Below are 23,213 nucleotides of genomic sequence, written 5' to 3' on the forward strand. Positions count from 1 at the left end.
AAAGTTAAAGGAATTGGAAAATCTTAAGATAGGAAGATATGCTCTGCATTCTACAACCGATAAAAGGGCTATCATAGGTTTCTTCGATGCTTCAACATCTGCGTATGGAGCATTGGTCTACCTAAATGCCACTCAAGATAACCTTTGTTTAAAGTTACTGGCAAGCAGATCTCGAGTAGCCCCTTTAAGGATGTTAAAAGTGTTTTGACTTCGCATTGAAAAGGTAACATTATATTCGGATTCGACAATTGCATTAGCGCGGATAAACGCTTCACCTCATCACAGCACTTTGTTGGGAATCGTGCTGCGAAAATTCAGTCGTTATCAGAAAACTTCGAGTGGAAACATATCCGTTCTAAGGAGAATCCTGCTGGTTTGGTTACTCATGGAGTCGAACCTAGCGAACTTTTATCTTCAGAATTATGGTTCAATGGACCTTCTAATCTTGACATGAATGTTATAGATAAGGCTAGTTTGGATGTTAAGGACTATGATCTTCACGAATGCGAAATGAAAAAATCTCCAGAAACTTCTCTTAGTATTACTTCTAGTGCTGATTTCATTAACTATTTTCTTTCTTTAAGTAATAGTTTTGTTAAACTAATTTGTATTCTTAGTTTTATTTATAGGTTTATTTCCAACTGTCGACAAGGTAAGAGATAATCAGGTCCTATTACTAGAGATGAATTTACGTATGGCAAGCTAACAATGGTAAGGCTAGTACAGCGAATAGTATTCAAGGAAGAAATTCAAGCCCTTAGATATGGTAAAATTATAAAGGGTAGTCACTTAAGTAATTTAAATCCATTCATCGACGAAAATGGAATACTTAGGGTAGGTGGCAGATTAAATAAATCATCTTTATCCTATGACTAAAAGCATCCTATTCTGCTGCCTAGAGATCATAACTTAACTACTATAATTATGCAATACTTCCATTAAAAAAATTTACATGTTGGTGCTCAGACTTTGCTGCATTGTGTTTGACAGGAATTTTGGCCACTAAACGGCAGAAACACTACTCGTAAATAGTACATAACTGCATTATCTGTTTTAAAAATAAACCTAAAATAGCCCAACAACTTATGGCACCATTGGCCGAAGGAAAGAGTTTTTGTGAGTCCCCCTTTTTCCGTAACTGGAATTGATTTATGCGGTCCCTTTTATATAAAATATAAAAATCAATGAAGAGGTACCTTAAATAAGATGTATGTTGTTATTTTTGTATGTTTAGTTACTCGAGCGATACATCTCAATTTTGTTACGGATTTAACATCGCAGGCTGTAATTGCAACATTAAAAAGATTTTTCGCGCGACGCGGCCTTAGCTCAACTATACAGTGTCTCACAAATGTGATGGGACACTTGTGCTTTACAAAAGGAAACTGTAGTAAAATAAATTTAAAAAAAACATGTAAAAATTTTGTGTGTGTGTGTTTCATACTTAAATTTAATAACAATTATTACATAACATACATTTTCTCAAAATATTAAAATATTAATTTAACAAAAATGCAATTGTTTAGAACGGAGCAAAAAATGGCTCACATAAGTGATGGGACACTTACTTTTCCATCAAATATTTATCCAAAAATTTTACTTTTTAAAAGGTTTTAATATTTTGTTGGATTTCCTTTTACTTTCAAAACATGATTTAATGTTCTTGGGATGGATTCGACTAATTTTTCTGTGATTTCTAGAGTGATTTTACCCCATTCTTCTTGAAGCACCGATTTTAATTGTTGTTTTGAAGAAATGGTGTGTTTGAGGATTCTTGATTCCAATGCTTGCCAAATATTCTGTATGGGATTTAAGTCTGGAGATTATGGTGGTGTTTTTACTATTTCAGAACAGTTATACAGCAGCCAGCGTCTAATGTTCAAAGCAGTGTGCGTGGGGTCATTGTCCTGGTAATGAAAGTTCAATTTTCGCGCTGAAGATTTCAAATTTTGATTTAAAATGTCAATATACTTGTACTGATCCATTATACTGTCAATAAAAACAAGAGTACCAACTCCAGCGGACGACATACACCCCCATACAATAACTCCTCCTCCACCATGTTTTACTGTTGGCACCAAGTTCTGTTTTCGAAATTCTTCCCTGGGTTTTCTCCACAACATGATTCTACCGTCAGAACCAAATATATTAAATTTACTCTTATCAGCAAATATAACTTCATTCCAGTAATCAGAATTCTTATTTATGTTGGATTTTGCGAAAGCAAGTCTGAGTTTTCTATTCTTTTCACTTACGAAGAATTTTTTCCTGGCTGCTCTACCGTGATATCCAGCAGATCGAATTACTCTTCTAATAGTCTTAGGTTTAACAATTACTCCATATAATGCTTGTAAATCAGCAGCAACTTTAGGAGCACTCATTCTTGGATTCTTTTTAATATTTCGAACGATAATTCGCTTTATTCCATTGGATAGCTTTGATGGTCGGCCAGGTCTTCTTTTATCCTGAATCATATGATTCTTTTTATATCGTTTAATGATATTCTAAACTGTTGAATGACTCAAGTTAACTGTTTCAGGAGTTTCTCTAATAGATTTTCCACGTTCAATATGCAAATTAATAACTAATTTTCGAATTTCAGACAAAGTTTCTTTTCGTTTAGCATTCATGGCTGCACCGAGCTAAAAAACACAAAAATTCCAAAACAAACTGGAGAGAAATACTGCAGACGATTTTATAAATTATTTCCAATTGGTTTTGAGTAAAAATAAAAACCCCAAAAATATTTTTATTGGAGTACGTAGTAGTATCTAATGGTGTTCCATCACTTATGTGAACCATTTTTCGCTCCGTTTTAAACAATTGTATTTTTATTAAATTAATATTTTAATATTTTGAGAAAATGTATGTTATGTAATAATTGCTACTAAATTTAAGTATGGAATACACCCACAAAAATTTTTACATGTTTTTTTAATATATTTTATTACAGTTTTCTTTTGTAAAGCACAAGTGTCCCATCACTTTTGTGAGATACTGTATATTCGGATAACACTACCAGCTTTGTCGGAGCCAACGCCGATTTGAAAGGGCTGTTAAACCTCGTCAAAAGTTCCCGTAGTCTGTCGTCGTATTTAGCTTCTGAATCAATCGTTTGGAAATTCAACCCACCGCGTTCTCCCAATTTCGGTGGTATATATGAGGCCGGGGTGAAATCCTTTAAACATCATTTAAAACGAATTACCGGAAATGAGAAATTGACTCTCGAAGAATTTTTGACTGTTATAAATCAAATTGAAGGTATATTAAATAGTGGACCTTTATTACCTTTATCTTCAGATCCAAATGACTTCGAAACTTTGACCCCTGGTCATTTTTTAATCGGAAGACCTCTTAATGCTCTACCTGAACCTTGTATAACAGAAATTCCCGATAACAGACTTTTCCGCTGGCAGAAAATTGTTAAAATTAACCAAATAATATGAACAAATGGTCCAGAGATTATCTAAACAATCTTCAACAGAGAAGTAAATGGTTCTTTCAAAAGGACAATATAAAAATAGGTATTCTTGCATTAGTTAAAGAGGATAAACTTCATGTATGTACGTGGATAGTAGGCCGTATCTATGACACCATTCCTGGAAGCGATGGTAAAGTCCGTGTTGTTGTTATCAAAATGTTTCAAGGAATGATAAAACGTGGAATATCGAACTTATGTATTCTACCTATGAACGATTGAAGTAGCGAATTTATCTTATAATTACTTGTATTAATATTGCATATCTATTTTATTGTAAAATGTAGTAATTTGTTTGTTATTTGTTTAATACATATATTATTGCATTTAATTGTTTCTAACTGATATATGTATCAAACTTTGAATTTAATTAATATTAGCTTTGAAATTAGTATTTCAACGTCGGGCGGGATGTTGCCGCCTGATCGTCTGTGCTATGAGAAACCTTTCGCCTCTAACTTAGTTGCTTAGCAACGAATCTTGTAACGCGCATGCGTCAATATCGTTTGTTTTCGTAATTCTTTTTTATTAGCTTGTTCGATGAGAAATTTGTTGCTTGGATGATTGAATGGCTGCTAATTGAGTAGTTAATTTTCTAATAGAATAAAAGATGGATTTAAAAGAAATTTAGTTTCGTTATTTCGTAGCTACAGTATATAACACCACCAGTGGCCGAGCGATAAAACTCCTTGAACAGTGATAATTCGCTCCGAAGTTCGAATCCCGCGAACGGGCTTGGGTGCATAGACGTTTTCGTGGTTTTCCCCATGTGTTACGTGTTAATACGAGTCATTTTTCCTTAGAAAGTACTCCACGGAAGCATCCGTCCCTTCCGTGTAGTGCCTTAGGGAGGAACACATAAATAATAACGAAAAAATATTCAAGTTAAAAATTCTTTTTTAGATTTAAAGAGAGGTGAAATGAATTTTTTTCATCTTTGAAAAATTTAAATGAAATATTTTCATCTTAGGGAAAAGAAAATGTAAGTGAACGACTTGGAAAATACAATAAAACGTTTTTGAGCTAAAGAAGTGTAATTTCAAAATGTAAGGAGAAAAATAGAAAAATTTACATTTAAATTTTACAAAGTCTGTTTACAATTCGCTACAACCACTTAGGCAGTTCGCGTACGTAGAATCCGTTGTTTTCGATTAGGTTCAAATGACGGATCTGAGAACTCAATGCGCATGCGTGGTTAATGTTGGTGCGAATAGCATTGGCCGTGGAACAGGCATATTCAAAAAGCCCACAGACCATTTCTCTACGGTCTGCTCTCATTGGATGAAACATCTGCTTGGGGGGATTCCGAGTATGGACGCGGACGAAGACGGTCGCTCGCTTTGCGAGCTCCCGCCGACACAGCCTTCATCCATGGAATTTTGTGATTCTTCGCAAACAAATGCTTTACCTTTGGATAGTCCAAACGTGCAATCATGTACAGAGAGCAATCCATCTGATGATAATACCCAAGACGACCGATCTAATCTTATCACTGAATTTTACGGACTCAAAACTCAGTTTGAAGCCATTCAACAGCAGAAAATGTTTCTAAAACGAACTGGAGCCCCCCTGGATACTTCTGGATACCAACAACTAGACCTAGCGGGTAAGACACTCTTTAATAAGATCAACGACATTGCAAACCGACTTAATGTACAGATATTCCAACTCCCTGCCACCTTATAAGAGTTTCAGCAATTATTAGAAAACGAGAAAATTGCCAAAATGGCCGCCGAAAAAAAAGCTCTTCTCCGCAAGGAGAAACTCAAGGACAATCTGAAACCTGTTTCTCGCACGCATAGCGTAAAGAAGCAAGCAGATAGACCAGTTTCGACTCCCTCGGCTCAAGATACCATTACTGCCTCCAGCAGAAAAAGAAAGACTGCGAGCGTAGATTCAGAGGGCTTTATTACCCCCGCATCACGCAAACAGGGAAAACTCCAAAAATCATTACAATTGATGATAGTAACCCCACTGAAGTAATTGCAAATTCAAAAAATATTGTTTCTAAAAACAAATATGAAAGAATTAAAGAAAGCCTCTTGGACAGCGGCCGCAGTCCTGCCAAGGGAAGCTCGATAATCACCCCCCTGTTAACGGGGAAACTTCAGGAGGAGAAACTAGTATGGCGCAGTCACAGAGTGCTCCCCCCCTCCACAGCAACCCTCCATTCCGGCTATTCACGTTAAGAGCAGCAAACAATGGAGAACGCAGATGACTTTCCTGCGAGAAATTGCCCCTAATATCAAGTGCATTCTCACTGAACCTTTTTTAAAATTATTTGTTCAAACAGAACTAGAATTTAGGGAGGTTACACGATTGATGCGGCAGGCCGGCATCCAATTCAAGACTTTTGATCTAAAGCAGGACAGGCCTATCAAAATTGTTATCAGAGGCCTCCTTAAAGAAACTGAAATCGAGGACGTCAAAAATGAAGTAGAATCATGGGGTTTCCAAGTGCATAGGTGCGCCCGGTTGACTAAACCGCGCACTAGACACCCTATGCCACTTGTTTACATACAAGTCCGACCTCATCCCTTCATAGACCAACCGATATGTGGGGCGCTGAGGTCAAATTTGAGGCTTACAGAGGCCGTAAAAGCCCTACTCAATGCTTTAGGTGCCAAGGATTTTTTCATTCCTCTGAAACTTGCACCCTTAACATCCTTTGTGTGAGATGCGCTGGCCCGCACTGGGCAAAAGATCGCACATTAAGTGACGATCAACCTGCTTGCTGCTGCAACTGTGGAGGTAGTCACCTAGCGTCCTTTAAATCTTGTCCTCGTTACCCAGGTAATAACAAAAAGAGCTCAAAAAAGAATGCTCCTAGGGCAGCTGCTCCTGCAGCCCCCCTCAGGGAACTACAAACACCCCAGCAAAAGCTGTACAACCAGCCACTGTAACTGCACCTAAAAGCACAGCTCGCTGTCTTATGCAGCGACCCTAGGTAAAGGACCTACAGAGCCCCGACACAAAAATCAGGGTCCAAATCCGGCGGCTATGGCGAATGTGCCTCAAATAGCTCCCCCGGTTACTCAAGTAGAAAGTGGAGACTCCGAGGATGTTTTCTCCTCTACTTTAAAATGCCTAATTGAAATCTCCCGCGATCCTGCGGTAGATAGGCATATTCTACTACAAGCCTTCCAAAAGGCCCTGCCAAAGCTTAGGCAGGCAGACGCTCTTACGAGGGCCTTCCTAATTTATGAAAGCTATATTATGCTTTCAAATAGGATTTCTCGGCTATTTTAGACCCATGTCTTAAGTTTTTCAGAGCTGTAACCTTTTACCACGGCCTTAAATTCAACTGTTTAAGACAAAGTTCAATTACCAACAGAGAACATACCATGTGCACATGGAATGCAAACGGCCTCATCAATAAGATCGATGAGGTCAAATATTTTATTGTAGTGCACGATCTTGACGTGTTATTAGTCCAAGAGACTCATCTTACCCCAGGGAGAACTCCCAGAATTGGGAATTATGACATGTACTCGACTGACAGAGTGTCATTAGCCAGGCGTGCAAGTGGTGGCATCTGTATCTACGTGAAGCGTTCGATTAAGCATCACATGATACCCCCTCCTGATTTAAGTATTTTGGAAGCGACAATTATCAAAATTTTCCTCCAAAGTTCTCCCTCACTAACAGTCATCTCGGCGTACCTGCCTCCACTATCAACTGCACGTGGAAGAGGTACTTTTCCTGTCAGTGATTTTGATAAACTTTTATCATTATGAAATCACCTAATTATTGCTGGTGACCTAAATTCACGTCATACCGCATGGTTTTGCCCTAACAGGAACAGGTACAGTCGGTCACAAAAGTATTCGAACACCGGTACCCTATAAGAAAATGACAAGATGGCGTTTTTTTTTCTCTTTCTCTCTGTGTGTCGTGTTATTCCATCCTAGGTTTTCTTCTCCCCCCCATCTTGGAAAAAACTGGAAAAAATTGGTTACGATCTCTTTTTGAATGGGGAGATGCCATTTTGAGCAAAAGCTGACGACCCTATCTTGGAGAATGAACATGACCGCTCTACACACCCTTTTACTCTCTCTCTCTCTCTCTTTGAATTGGGAAGACATTTTAGGAAAAAGCAGACGACCCGATCTAGGAGAATGGAAATGAACGCCTCTCCCTCTCTCTTTGAAATGGGAAGCCATTTTGGGACCCTCTATTCTTGGGGAGGGAGAAAACTGAAGTCTGCATTTCGCTGTCTCTGAATACGGAAAGCCCTTTTGGGAAAAGCGGACCCTCTTCTTTTGATCTTGGAGAACTGGAAATGAACGCTCTACACGATCTCTCTTTGAATTCAGAAGGTATTTTGGGACCTTCTAATGTTGGAAAACTGAAATGAACGCTCTACACCTTCTCTCTCTCTGAAATGGGTAGCCATTTGAAAACTCCCTAACTTTGGAAAAAAACAGAAATAAACGCTCTACACCATCTTTCTTTGAAAATGGGGGGGGTGTCATTTTGAGATCTCCCTCCCCTAAACTTGGAAAAAAACAGAAATGAACGCTCTACACTATCTCTCTTTGGACATGGGTAGCCCTTTGGGGACCCTCTCCTCTTGGTAGAAAAAAAACAGAACTGAAGTGAAGGCTCTACACAATCTCTCTTGGAATGGGATCCATATTTCGGGAAACGTGGATCACCTCATGCTGGAAAACTGAAGTGAACCACCAAGATTTTACTCTATATAATATTTTTTTTAATTGACATCATGACCCTCCTCCCATTTGTTATTAAAAAAATTTTTTTTTGTTTTGGTTTTAATCCCATTTCCGATGTGATTTCAGAAATGCAATTCCATAACAGTTCAATTTCATTCGAGGTTAAATGATCTAAACAGTCTTTGACCCACCCATCCGTATGATTATTTTCTTCTCCTTCCTGTTGCACCAAATTTTGTAAGTCCATATAATCATTCCATACGGGAAGGGCTGTATCCTCACAAGGCTGTCTTGAAACACTTGGAGTCTCTTTGGGATGAGTGGAGGGATCTAGGATGTCTGGACCCGGCTGCGATTCTACCTCCATGATTTCTGGACCCGTTGGAACTTGTTTACCAGGCTGAAATTCTACCTCCATGATTTCTGGACCCGTTGGAACTTGTGAACCCGGCTGTGATTCTGCCTCCATGATTTCTGGACCTGTTGGAACCTCTGGACCCGGCTGACATTCTACCTCTACGATGTCGGGACTTTTTGAAGCTTGTGGACCCGTCTGACATTCTACCTCTACGATGTCGGGACAGGTTGGAGGAGAAGAAGAAGAAGAAGAGGATACTAGAAGAGGTTCTGTCTGTGAGGAGTCCGAAAGAGGTTGCCTGTTTGAACAAGTCGGAGAAGAAGAAGAAGAAGCTTCTGGATTCTGAAGCGGATCTTGCACGCCAGGTAGGTTCCGGTAAGTCGACCGTTTTTTAGGAGGTAATTTTTTTTCTTCCTCCTCATCTTCAATTGTGATGACTTCAATTTCATTCCGTTGCCGGGTCGATTTTGTTTCGGGAAATAACGGTTTGGTCCAGCTCCTCTTATCATCTAAGGAAGGGATGGGTAAAGGTGGCGGAGGGTTCTCTTCTTCTTTTTCTTGAAACATCATCGGCGATTGGAAAGAAATCTCCTCTTTCAATTGTTTCCAACGCGAGTACAAGCAGCGATCGACGAGAAAGAGACTCTTCTGGGTTGTGACGATGAGATATTGTGTTTTCGGGGGAACGACATAGTTTTGAAAAGGTCTTAGAATATATTTCTTATATTTCATCCTGTCGCTGACTTTAAAACTTCTTTCCTTCAGATTGGGGGACGATGATTCGTAATAGGCGAGAGGAGCGGCTGTGGTTTGAACAATATGAACTTCGTCCTCAGCCGTCGTTCTCACTCCAAACGTAAAATATCGTTTCGTGAGAAAAATATTCTTCCACCGAAAACTCGTGCGCGGATCTGTATATCGCCGGTCTGTTTGAATGGGCCGTCTCAAAGCTCGATCCATCCGATTCCAAGAGAAGGGAGATTCCTCTTTCGTTTGTTGCGATTCGAATAAATTTCTGTATATATTCTGAACGAGCAGGTTGGAGGATTCGACATCTTGGTTGAAAGAAACGATCGCTTGATGAGGTGGTAAATGCGGAATAAATGTCGCACAATGACACGCCAAAAAAATTTTCAAGTTGGAGATTTGCTTTAGCGTCTTCAAATCCTCCCCGTTCGAAATCCGTTGAGTTGGAAAAACGTCTAATAGCGACATGGCTCCCAATGGAAAAGAAATGATCTCGCCCAGTACTCTCGTCTTTTTATATATCTATATAGACACACACAGACACACATAGAGGCTCTATGACGTCCGTTTTATTTGTTTTTTTTTGTTTCTCTCTCTTCTTTCCAAGAAATCTTATCTCCATGACCTCTTTTTCTTTTCTTAAAAAGATGAATGTGTGTGGGAATGAGGAAGTGAAAGTAATAATTTAATAAACAAAAAATTATCCAACCATGAACTTCTTTTTTTTTTCAAAGTCAACCTTTCCAATCCAAGGACGTCCAGAGATAGAGGAAGCAGGGAGAGAGGAGGAGGAGGGAAGGGAAGGTCACACTCTCTTTCTCTCTATAAATAAAAGGGGAGAGCCTCAAAGTCGTATTTTTGTCCAAGTGGATCATGAGGAGGCATCCCCAGCTCACTACGTGTATTCCTTTCAAATATAAATATGTTGATCTTTCCTTTTATATCATCCAAGGAGTCGTTTACCTGAAAGCCTCCGATTTTTCAAAATGTGCGGGTTATTATACCGTGGGGAGTTATCAAAAGATGCGGGACGAATTTTTATCCGACGAAAACGTGTTTATGGCTCGTGACATTCCACCTTTGGATGCACAAATTTTGTTAATGAAACGAGCCAAATATTTTTACACGTCCCACTTTCTAACCGTCTCGCAAATGAATAGGATTATGGATCGTCTTGAGAAGACAAAAGGGATTCTCGTTCATTTTAGTGAATGGTTGCACAAATGTTTGCACGAACCTCTCTCGATCGAGAAGACTGGGAAGAATACCTATTATATTCTTCTCGAGGACTCTCCTCCTTCGTCTCATCATAGAGAGGCCACGACTTTTGAAAAAATCCTCGAGCAAGAAAAAATAGAATGGTGGAACAACTACCCCATCCCTCTCCCCGAGCATCAAGAGGAGCCTGTTCAGAAGAAAAAGAAAAAACCTTTCCAAAAGCCTATCCTCATCCTCCTCGATAATGATGGGGATGAGGAGAAGCCTGTTCAGATTCCTCTCAGTTTGTCAAAACCCGTCGAGGATGAAAAACCTCTCCCTTCCTCAAAATCCCTTGAGGAAGAGAGACCCCTCGAGAAGGAGAAATCTCTCCCATTGTCAAACCTCCTCGAAGATGAAAAACCTCTCCATTTATCAAGACCCCTCGAGAAGGAGGGACCTCTTCCTTTATCAAACCCCCTCGAAGATGAAAAACCTCTCCATTTATCAAGACCCCTCGAAAATGAGGGACCTCTCGATTTGTCAAAACCCCTCGAGGATAAGGGAACCAAAACTTCTCTCTCTTTCGAAGAGGAGGGACCTCTCAATTTGTCAAGACCCCTCAAGAATAAGGGAACCAAAACTTCTCTCTCTTTCGAAGAGGAGGGACCTCTCAATTTGTCAAGACCCCTCGAGAATAAGGAAACCGAAAATCCTCCCCCTTTCTCAAGACTTCTCGAGGAGGAGGAGGAGAGACCGCTTCATGTCTCAAGACAGGACCCCCCTCTATCTCTTGAGGATCCGAGGGAAACGATTCCTATTGAAAATCCATCTATCGACAATCCCCAGAAAAGGTCTTAGGAGGAGATTAGACTTCCATGTAGAAAACGAATCTGCCACAATCATCATCATCACAATAATAATAATAATATACCCCCTTCTCAACAACAGAATCCTACAACATTTGCAGATAAATGCATTCAAACCAATCCCTTTATAGTAACCCTTTTGATTGGAGAACCCGTGCATTAGCCTCGAAAAATAAAATGAGATTCTAGACTGTTTCTATGACCAGAATGTTAAGCCAATAGATAGGTCTAGCTCAGAATTTTTCTTTTAAAAGAAAATAAATAAATAATCCAAAGACTATTCGTAAATATAAAAGGTAAAGTCTTGAGTCGGCTGGAAAAAATTTTCAGAGCTGAGAAAAATTCTACAACTCTAAAAAAAAAAAAAAAAAAAAAAAAAAAAAAAAAAAAAAAAAAACTTTTTTTTAATTTTTATCATGTCTTAGACATGATAAAAATTAACGACCCCCTTCCCTTTTCATCTGGGAATGTTGTCTCACTCTTTTGAAAAACAAATCGTGATTCATTCATGGAATGATTGCCATTAGAGAAAGGATGAGTCATGGTCTATTTTTAGAAAGGGTGAGACATCCTTCCCAGACAAAAAGGGAGGGTCATTAATTTTTATCATGTCTAAGACATGATAAAAATTAAGCAAAAGTTTTTTTTTTTTTTTCATTAGAGAATTTTATCTCAGCTCTGAGAAATTTTTTTTTCTCCCAGCCGATTCGAGACTTTACCATTTTATTAAGAATGATTTCTCCCTGATCTATTATTTCAAAATTCCAAGTTTCGCTTCAGAACCATCTATGCTGTTGAAGAAGTAACATGATATATGTATTTTTTTAATGAGTTCTGTCAAGATTGAATTGTGCAGGATCGACCTTGCGAATTTCTTCTCTGTGTCTTTAAATAATAATGATACCGAACCGCTTTTTGTAGAGCGCAATGGAAAAAACCTTTTGTATGGTTAGGACAATTCATGTGTTCGATCCCATTGTATTTGAGAATCTCTTGCGTCGATCCCGAAATGCAATAAATGGATCTTTGCAACCATTTCTCTAAAAACCGCCGTTTAATTTCTCCTCGCACCCAAATCATGGAAAAGGGTTCCGTCAACATCGTTAACACCCATGGAAAATAACTGTATGGAATTTCTCCTTCGTACCACGACAAGCCGTGATAATAATCACTCGCCCACACAGCGGTTCGTTTTTCTTTCTCGGTGAGCATTTGCCATGGAAACGGGGGTTTAAAAACAAATACCCCTCGAGAAGTACCGTCCAATGTGACGTAAGCCAATTCTTTCACAATAAAGGCTCCTTGAGAATCGTAGAAACCTTCAAAGTCGAGCACGAGTTCCATGTTTTTTATTTCTTTTTCTTTCCAAGGTGACCTTTATTATCATGATGATGGATGTGTATTGAGATACGCACGATATTATTCAAAAAACAAATATATATATATGTGACCTTTCCCAGAATTCATACGACCTGTCACGTGCAACCTTCTCTCTCTCTCTCTATAAAAGAGGAGACGGCGAGAGAACGCTATCCATTTTTTCCTTCAGGACACACAGCGAGAGAGAGAGAGAATTTTGTTTTCTTTTTTTCCTCAATTGAAGAAGATGGACATTTTGAGTACCAAACCTCTCAAAGATTCCTACATTGTTCTGGACATGGAATACTTTCACTGTTATGATCCAAAGACGGGAGATATATGTTTCATCTTGAAAGAACTGGGCTACATCACTTGCGATTTAACCTTATGCGGATCCATGATTTTTCTCCCTCCTGTCCATTACGATGACTTATCGTCCCGCAATCAAGCTGTGGTCAACCAGACTACAAATAACCGACACGGCCTGCAATGGACCGAGGGTCGTCTTTCCTACGAGCATCTTCCTACAATCCTGAAAATGCTGACCGAAAATGTGGAGGTGATCTACGTCAATGGATACGATAAAGCCGAATTTTTCAGCAAGCTCTGCCAGCGATCCGTTTATGAGTTTTACATCCCAGGGAAAACCGAGTGGCGGAACAAGTCGAAATGCACGCGACACCAATATTTCCAAAAGATGATTCATTGTGCCGAGAACAAGGTGAGAAATTTTCGATACCATTTGATGGAGGGTAGTTACGTTTTCCGGAAATTACATTGTTACCCCTCCGAGAGCAAAGCTGTCGAAGACGAAGAGGAGGCGGAAGAATTTCCCCAGGAGAACTCGTGCGACGATGAGGAGGAGGAGGAGGAGGAGGATGAACTTTCTAATAATAATAATAATAATAAATGTCTAAGTTGGGATGCTTTAGAGACCCAAGAATATTGGTCTCAACCCTTATCTCACCTAGACCTGAAAGAGGATCCTCAAGTGTACTCTTTGTGGTCCTCTTCTAAAATTTGGTCTTGGAGAGAACCCTTGAATGTTCATGAATGAAATGGTATGTAAATCCCTAGAGAAAAAAAATAGAAAAAAAAGTTCTTTTTTTTGTAATATGTTGATTTCTTTCCAATCCCATTTCTTTTCCATAACTCCAGCCCAATCGACGAGAAGAAGAAGAATTTTCCAAGTTACACAAGACGAATCTTCCAAGTTACACAAGACGTAGAAAGATTTCACAAGGATTTATAAATCACACGCTCCCACATGATATATGTATAGAGAGAAAAAGACCCTCTGTTCTCTAGCCAATACGTCAAGACTTCCCTAAACTAAGAGAGACCATGAGTACCGAGGAAACCTTAGCAGAGCAAGTGGAAAGACTTTCAAAGAGATTAGAAGAGTTAAGACGGGATAGATTTACAGTTCCGCCGACTAAAGAGGAAACTATCATCGATTTCAACAAACCGCTGTACTTTCATTCCCTACCCCAAAGAATGAGACGAATGGACTCGCCGTTGAACAGTTCCAATGAGAAACAAAATGTCACTTATTTGAATAGCCAATTTCAACACATGAATATTTCATAAGTATTTTTTTTGTTTTTTTTCCCTAAAGCGTAGGGAGATCGGATCAGTAGTTTTTCCCTTTTCATCGTCGAAAAGGATTGGGAGGAAAAATCTTTCTCAGCTCTCTCAGAAAAATTTTTCAGCCTTAAAAAAAAAAAAAAAAAAAAAAAAAAAAAAAAAAAAAAAAACTTTTTGTTAATTTTTATCATTTCTTAGACATGATAAAAATTAACTCTACCCCCTTTTTGTCTGGGAATGTTGTCTCACACTTTCTAAAAATAGACCATCACTCCTCCTTTCCTAAAGAATAGAATTCCAAGAATGGGATCTGGTCTATTTTTAGAAACGGTGAGACCCTATTCCCAGACAAAAGGCGGGTAGAGTTAATTTTTATCATGTCTAAAGTTCAGGGTCCATCCATCTTCTTATGTGAAACGGTGATCCTGACAAGATCGAGATAAAAAAGTCCTGTGAGTTGTTTTGTAATCTTGACGCGATCCAAGAAAGACTTTTTATTTTTTTTTTTTGAAATAGGCGGGGGGTGGGGAGAGAAAATATTCTCACGACCCTCAGATATCTTTTCATAAATATATTTTTTATCAAAGTGTTTCTTTCATTCCGATCCTTTTAAGAGGTTGGAATGACCCTGACATTTAGATGGGGTCGCGATCCCGACAGATGTCGCGCGAGTATAAAAGTGTGTGTCCTCCACGAGATTTCTTCAGAGAACAGAAGAAGACGTGAACTGAGCTGGTAAGTCCCTTTGATCCTATGAATATGGTTATCTATAAACTCGATTTGATTCTTTGTTTCTTTTTTTAATAATCATAATAATCATAACTTCATTTAAAAAGAACTCTCTTCTTAACCCTTTGAAAAGAAAAATGTCTCTTTCAAGACGACGACTCTAAAACGTTTTATTGTTTTTTTTCCCTTTCTAGATCTTCCCTGTTATACATATATACCTTTTCGATTCTTTTTTTTGCTCCTGTTTGTGGAAGACATCACCGTATTCATCGCCATGGCGTGTTCAGAAAACTTTATCGTGCTCGATCTAGAGGGTTTCCAGTCCTACAACCACAAGAAGAGTGAATTTACCTACGTTTTAAAAGAATTGGGCTATGCGACAAAAGATTTTTTGACCGTGGGATCGTTGACGTTTGCTCCTCCTCACCCCTTCCACCAACTGAATGAAAAAACCCAAAAGACGAATGCCTGGCTGACGAGAAGCCGGCACGGACTTCGTTGGAACGAGGGTCATATTCCCTACAACCATTTAGGACGCATTCTCCAATCGCTCACTCACAGCTTCTCCACGATTTATGTGGTGAGATGTCAGAAAGCTAAATTCTTTGCTAAAGCCTTGGATTATCAAAAACCCGTGACGGAAATTTATGTGCCAGATGGAATCATTTGGAAGTATCGGGAAAAATGTGCCCGACATCATCAAAGGATGAAATATTTCCATTGTGCCGAAAACAAAGTGCGCAACTATCGATGGCATATTACGGAAGGAGATTTTCATATCAATCACGTCTATCCAGACGGAACGGAGAAAGAGGAGAGGATTCAGGAGGAAGCAGACAATCCTCTGCAAGCTTTTAATAAGGCCTACGATCAGTTAGAGAAGGATCCGTCCCCAAAAGCGTACGATAACCTCATCCAGAAATGGGATAATCTGTCCTGTTTCCAAGTGATGGAACATCCGGATGAGCATACGCCTTTAAACTTGATGGGCTCTTCTTCTTTGTCGTCAACTTCCTCCAATAACTCGAGGAAGACGGAGGGTTGGAGAGACATACCTGAAAATATTCCCCATTACGATCCAGCAGCCTGTTGGGACGAACCTTCCAAAGAATCTCATGAGACCCCCAAAATATCTTCAGAGGATCCAAAGACAAAATCCACTGAGTGTTGGGACAATGAACGGACGACTCATGCTCTAAAATCCACTAAGACTATGTCCACTGAGTGTTGGGACAATGAACAGACGACTCATGCTCCAAAATCGACTGAGACTATGTCCACTGAGTGTTGGGACGATGAAACCGAAAAGACGACAGAGAATTGGGATGACCGTTCTCAAAAGTATTTGAATTGATATATACATAAACTCAGGAGAAAAAAAAATAAAGAAAAGATTTTTAGAAATAAGTAGGGAAAGGTTCTCCGCTTTCCCTATATTTATGGAAATGGACTGAGAAGAGAGAGAGAGAGAGACGAATCAGGAGACCAAAAAAAATGGGTCTTGGAAGGAATGAGTGCAAATGCATTCGATTCCTTCCAAGACCCATTTTTTTTGGATCCCTCTCTCATCCAATCTTGGAAAAGAACTTTCTCCTATTTTTCTAAGTCCATTCAAAAAGAAATGAATCTATCCATAAATTTTCTTAAAAGAAAAAAAAAACAAAAAGATTCTTTACCTCATGACGGTCCAAAGTCGAGAATCTTGGAAAACGTCATCCACTCTCCATCCAGTCAAGCTTCTCTGTAAAAAATCTAGTAGGTGCATCTGCATTCTTGAACACCCGGGAGTTATTATTGGACGCGAAACGTCGAATGCTGAAATAGTTAACAGTGAGCCCATTCTTAAAGAAACGGGGATGTTTTATTCATCCAGTCGAGTGCGGAAAAATTTCTGAGAGCCGGAGAAAAATTTCTCTAACTGAAAAAAAAAAAAAAAAAAAAAAATACCCCCCCTTTTAGTCTGAAAATTGATGTCTTCAATTTTTCAAAAATTGAAGACATCAATTTTCAAATTTTCAGACTAAAAAGGGGGGTAATTTATTTTTCAGAAACTTTTCCCAGCCGACTCGATGTGAATAAAACCTTACTGTTTGTTAAGAATGTTATTTAATGGATCGATTTCAACCTATCGAGTTTCGCTTAAGTTCCGGCCGTGCTGTGGGCCCATCTGGATACAAGTTTTCCCCTTTTGGAATAGAATAAAACTTTACTGTTTTTTAAGAATGTTATTTAATGGATCGATTTCAACCTATCGAGTTTCGCTTGAGTTCCGGCCGTGCTGTGGGCCCACCTGGATACAAGTTTTCCTCTTTTGGAATAGAATTTCCGTCAAGGTACTTTTCCTCTTTTTGCATTTTTCATGTCATTTCATTTGTATTACAATATACTGAATACGGGCGTTCGAACTGATTTCTAGGCTATTTCTATACAAATGGAGCTCGATCCAAGAAAGAAATGATGTCCTTTTTTTTATTTTGTGGACTGCCAATTTGTATTGGAATATACTGAAAACGGGTGTTTGAGTCGGTTTTCAGTATATTTCAATACAAATAGAGCTCGGTCCAAGAAAGAATGATGTCTTTTTTTATTTTGTGGACTGCCAATTTGTATTGGAATATACTGAAAACGGGTGTTTGAGTCGGTTTTCAGTATATTTCAATACAAATAGAGCTCGATCCAAGAAAGAAATGATGTCTTTTTTTATTTTGTGGACTGCCAATTTGTATTGGAATATACTGAAAACGGGTGTTTCAGTCGGTTTTAAGTATATTTCAATACAAATAGAGCTCGATCCAAGAAAGAAATGATGTCTTTTTTTTATTTTGTGGACTGCCAATTTCTATTGGAATATACTGAAAACGGGTGTTTGAGTCGGTTTTCAGTATATTCCAATACAAACAGAGCTCGATCCAAGAAAAAAATGATGTCTTTTTTTCATTTTGTGGACTGCCAATTTTGTATTGGAATATACTGAAAACGGGTGTTTGAGTCGGTTTTCAGTATATTCCAATACAAGTGGATCACGATCCAAGAAAAAAATGATGTCTTATTTTTATTTTGTGGACTGCCAATTTTGTATTGGAATATACTGAAAACGGGTGTTTGAGTCGGTTTTCAGTATATTTCAATACAAGTGGAGCTCGATCCAAGAAAAAAATGATGTCTATTTTTCATTTTGTGGACTGCCAATTTTGTATTGGAATATACTGAAAACGGGTGTTTGAGTCGGTTTTCAGTATATTCCAATACAAATGGAGCTCGATCCAAGAAAAAAATGATGTCTTTTTTTTATTTTGTGGACAGCCAATTTTGTATTGGAATATACTGAAAACAGGCGTTCACGTTGGTTTTCAGTATATTCCAATACAAATGGAGCTCCATCCAAGAAAAAAATGATGTCTTTTTTTTATTTTGTGGACTGCCAATTTGTATTGGAATATACTGAAAACGGGTGTTTGAGTCGGTTTTCAGTATATTCCAATACAAACAGAGCTCGATCCAAGAAAAAAATGATGTCTTTTTTTCATTTTGTGGACTGCCAATTTTGTATTGGAATATACTGAAAACGGGTGTTTGAGTCGGTTTTCAGTATATTCCAATACAAGTGGATCTCGATCCAAGAAAAAAATGATGTCTTATTTTTATTTTGTGGACTGCCAATTTTGTATTGGAATATACTGAAAACGGGTGTTTGAGTCGGTTTTCAGTATATTTCAATACAAGTGGAGCTCGATCCAAGAAAAAAATGATGTCTATTTTTCATTTTGTGGACTGCCAATTTTGTATTGGAATATACTGAAAACGGGTGTTTGAGTCGGTTTTCAGTATATTCCAATACAAATGGAGCTCGATCCAAGAAAAAAATGATGTCTTTTTTTTATTTTGTGGACAGCCAATTTTGTATTGGAATATACTGAAAACAGGCGTTCACGTTGGTTTTCAGTATATTCCAATACAAATGGAGCTCCATCCAAGAAAAAAATGATGTCTTTTTTTTTATTTTGTGGACAGCCAATTTTGTATTGGAATATACTGTAAACGGGCGTTCACGTTGGTTTTCAGTATATTCCAATACAAATGGAGCTCCATCCAAGAAAAAAAATGATGTCTTTTTTTTATTTTTTGTGGACAGCCAATTTTGTATTGGAATATACTGAAAACGGGCATTCACGTTGGTTTTCAGTATATTCCAATACAAGTGGAGCTCCATCCAAGAAAAAAATGATGTCTTTTTTTTTATTTTGTGGACAGCCAATTTTGTATTGGAATATACTGAAAACGGGCGTTCACGTTGGTTTTCAGTATATTCCAATACAAATGGAGCTCCATCCAAGAAAAAAATTATGTCTTTTTTTTATTTAGTGGACAGCCAATTTTGTATTGGAATATACTGAAAACGGGTGTTTGAGTCGGTTTTCAGTATATTTCAATACAAGTGGAGCTCGATCCAAGAAAAAAATGATGTCTATTTTTCATTTTGTGGACTGCCAATTTTGTATTGGAATATACTGAAAACGGGTGTTTGAGTCGGTTTTCAGTATATTCCAATACAAATGGAGCTCGATCCAAGAAAAAAATGATGTCTTTTTTTTATTTTGTGGACAGCCAATTTTGTATTGGAATATACTGAAAACAGGCGTTCACGTTGGTTTTCAGTATATTCCAATACAAATGGAGCTCCATCCAAGAAAAAAATGATGTCTTTTTTTTTATTTTTTGTGGACAGCCAATTTTGTATTGGAATATACTGAAAACGGGCATTCACGTTTGTTTTCAGTATATTCCAATACAAGTGGAGCTCCATCCAAGAAAAAAATGATGTCTTTTTTTTTATTTTGTGGACAGCCAATTTTGTATTGGAATATACTGAAAACGGGCGTTCACGTTGGTTTTCAGTATATTCCAATACAAATGGAGCTCCATCCAAGAAAAAAATTATGTCTTTTTTTTATTTTGTGGACAGCCAATTTTGTATTGGAATATAATGTAAACGGGCGTTCACGTTGGTTTTCAGTATATTCCAATACAAATGGAGCTCCATCCAAGAAAAAAATGATGTCTTTTTTTATTTTGTGGACAGCCAATTTTGTATTGGAATATACTGAAAACGGGCGTTCACGTTGGTTTTCAGTATATTCCAATACAAATGGAGCTCCATCCAAGAAAAAAAGATGTCTTTTTTTTATTTTGTGGACAGACAATTTTGTATTGGAATATACTGAAAACGGGCGTTCGCGTTAGTTTTCAGTATATTTCAATACAAATGGAGCTCCATCCAAGAAAAAAAATGATGTCTTTTTTTTTATTTTTTGTGGACAGCCAATTTTGTATTGGAATATACTGAAAACGGGCATTCACGTTTGTTTTCAGTATATTTCAATACAAATGGAGCTCCATCCAAGAAAAAAAATGATGTCTTTTTTTTATTTTTTGTGGACAGCCAATTTTGTATTGGAATATACTGAAAACGGGCATTCACGTTGGTTTTCAGTATATTCCAATACAAGTGGAGCTCCATCCAAGAAAAAAATGATGTCTTTTTTTTTATTTTGTGGACAGCCAACTTTGTATTGGAATATACTGAAAACGGGCATTCACGTTTGTTTTCAGTATATTTCAATACAAGTGGAGCTCCATCCAAGAAAAAAATGATGTCTTTTTTTTTATTTTGTGGACAGCCAATTTTGTATTGGAATATACTGAAAACGGGCGTTCACGTTGGTTTTCAGTATATTCCAATACAAATGGAGCTCCATCCAAGAAAAAAATTATGTCTTTTTTTTATTTTGTGGACAGCCAATTTTGTATTGGAATATAATGTAAACGGGCGTTCACGTTGGTTTTCAGTATATTCCAATACAAATGGAGCTCCATCCAAGAAAAAAATGATGTCTTTTTTTATTTTGTGGACAGCCAATTTTGTATTGGAATATACTGAAAACGGGCGTTCACGTTGGTTTTCAGTATATTCCAATACAAATGGAGCTCCATCCAAGAAAAAAAGATGTCTTTTTTTTATTTTGTGGACAGACAATTTTGTATTGGAATATACTGAAAACGGGCGTTCGCGTTAGTTTTCAGTATATTTCAATACAAATGGAGCTCCATCCAAGAAAAAAAATGATGTCTTTTTTTTTATTTTTTGTGGACAGCCAATTTTGTATTGGAATATACTGAAAACGGGCATCCACGTTGGTTTTCAGTATATTCCAATACAAATGGAGCTCCATCCAAGAAAAAAATGATGTCTTTTTTTTTATTTTTTGTGGACAGCCAATTTTGTATTGGAATATACTGAAAACGGGCATTCACGTTTGTTTTCAGTATATTCCAATACAAGTGGAGCTCCATCCAAGAAAAAAATGATGTCTTTTTTTTTATTTTGTGGACAGCCAATTTTGTATTGGAATATACTGAAAACGGGCGTTCACGTTGGTTTTCAGTATATTCCAATACAAATGGAGCTCCATCCAAGAAAAAAATTATGTCTTTTTTTTATTTTGTGGACAGCCAATTTTGTATTGGAATATAATGTAAACGGGCGTTCACGTTGGTTTTCAGTATATTCCAATACAAATGGAGCTCCATCCAAGAAAAAAATGATGTCTTTTTTTATTTTGTGGACAGCCAATTTTGTATTGGAATATACTGAAAACGGGCGTTCACGTTAGTTTTCAGTATATTCCAATACAAATGGAGCTCCATCCAAGAAAAAAAGATGTCTTTTTTTTATTTTGTGGACAGACAATTTTGTATTGGAATATACTGAAAACGGGCGTTCGCGTTAGTTTTCAGTATATTTCAATACAAATGGAGCTCCATCCAAGAAAAAAAATGATGTCTTTTTTTTTATTTTTTGTGGACAGCCAATTTTGTATTGGAATATACTGAAAACGGGCATTCACGTTTGTTTTCAGTATATTTCAATACAAATGGAGCTCCATCGAAGAAAAAAAATGATGTCTTTTTTTTATTTTTTGTGGACAGCCAATTTTGTATTGGAATATACTGAAAACGGGCATTCACGTTGGTTTTCAGTATATTCCAATACAAGTGGAGCTCCATCCAAGAAAAAAATGATGTCTTTTTTTTATTTTGTGGACAGCCAATTTTGTATTGGAATATACTGAAAACGGGCATTCACGTTTGTTTTCAGTATATTCCAATACAAGTGGAGCTCCATCCAAGAAAAAAATGATGTCTTTTTTTTTATTTTGTGGACAGCCAATTTTGTATTGGAATATACTGAAAACGGGCGTTCACGTTGGTTTTCAGTATATTCCAATACAAATGGAGCTCCATCCAAGAAAAAAATTATGTCTTTTTTTTATTTTGTGGACAGCCAATTTTGTATTGGAATATAATGTAAACGGGCGTTCACGTTGGTTTTCAGTATATTCCAATACAAATGGAGCTCCATCCAAGAAAAAAATGATGTCTTTTTTTATTTTGTGGACAGCCAATTTTGTATTGGAATATACTGAAAACGGGCGTTCACGTTGGTTTTCAGTATATTCCAATACAAATGGAGCTCCATCCAAGAAAAAAAGATGTCTTTTTTTTATTTTGTGGACAGACAATTTTGTATTGGAATATACTGAAAACGGGCGTTCGCGTTAGTTTTCAGTATATTTCAATACAAATGGAGCTCCATCCAAGAAAAAAAATGATGTCTTTTTTTTTATTTTTTGTGGACAGCCAATTTTGTATTGGAATATACTGAAAACGGGCATTCACGTTTGTTTTCAGTATATTTCAATACAAATGGAGCTCCATCCAAGAAAAAAAATGATGTCTTTTTTTTATTTTTTGTGGACAGCCAATTTTGTATTGGAATATACTGAAAACGGGCATTCACGTTGGTTTTCAGTATATTCCAATACAAGTGGAGCTCCATCCAAGAAAAAAATGATGTCTTTTTTTTTATTTTGTGGACAGCCAATTTTGTATTGGAATATACTGAAAACGGGCGTTCACGTTGGTTTTCAGTATATTCCAATACAAATGGAGCTCCATCCAAGAAAAAAATTATGTCTTTTTTTTATTTTGTGGACAGCCAATTTTGTATTGGAATATACTAAAAACCGGTGTTTGAGTCGGTTTTCAGTATATTTCAATACAAGTGGAGCTCGATCCAAGAAAAAAATGATGTCTATTTTTCATTTTGTGGACTGCCAATTTTGTATTGGAATATACTGAAAACGGGTGTTTGA

The sequence above is a fragment of the Stegodyphus dumicola genome, chromosome 8 (assembly GCF_044657685.1).
Source record: "Stegodyphus dumicola isolate Sdum_Otavi_A_Nest chromosome 8, ASM4465768v1".
Lineage (NCBI taxonomy): Eukaryota > Metazoa > Arthropoda > Arachnida > Araneae > Eresidae > Stegodyphus > Stegodyphus dumicola.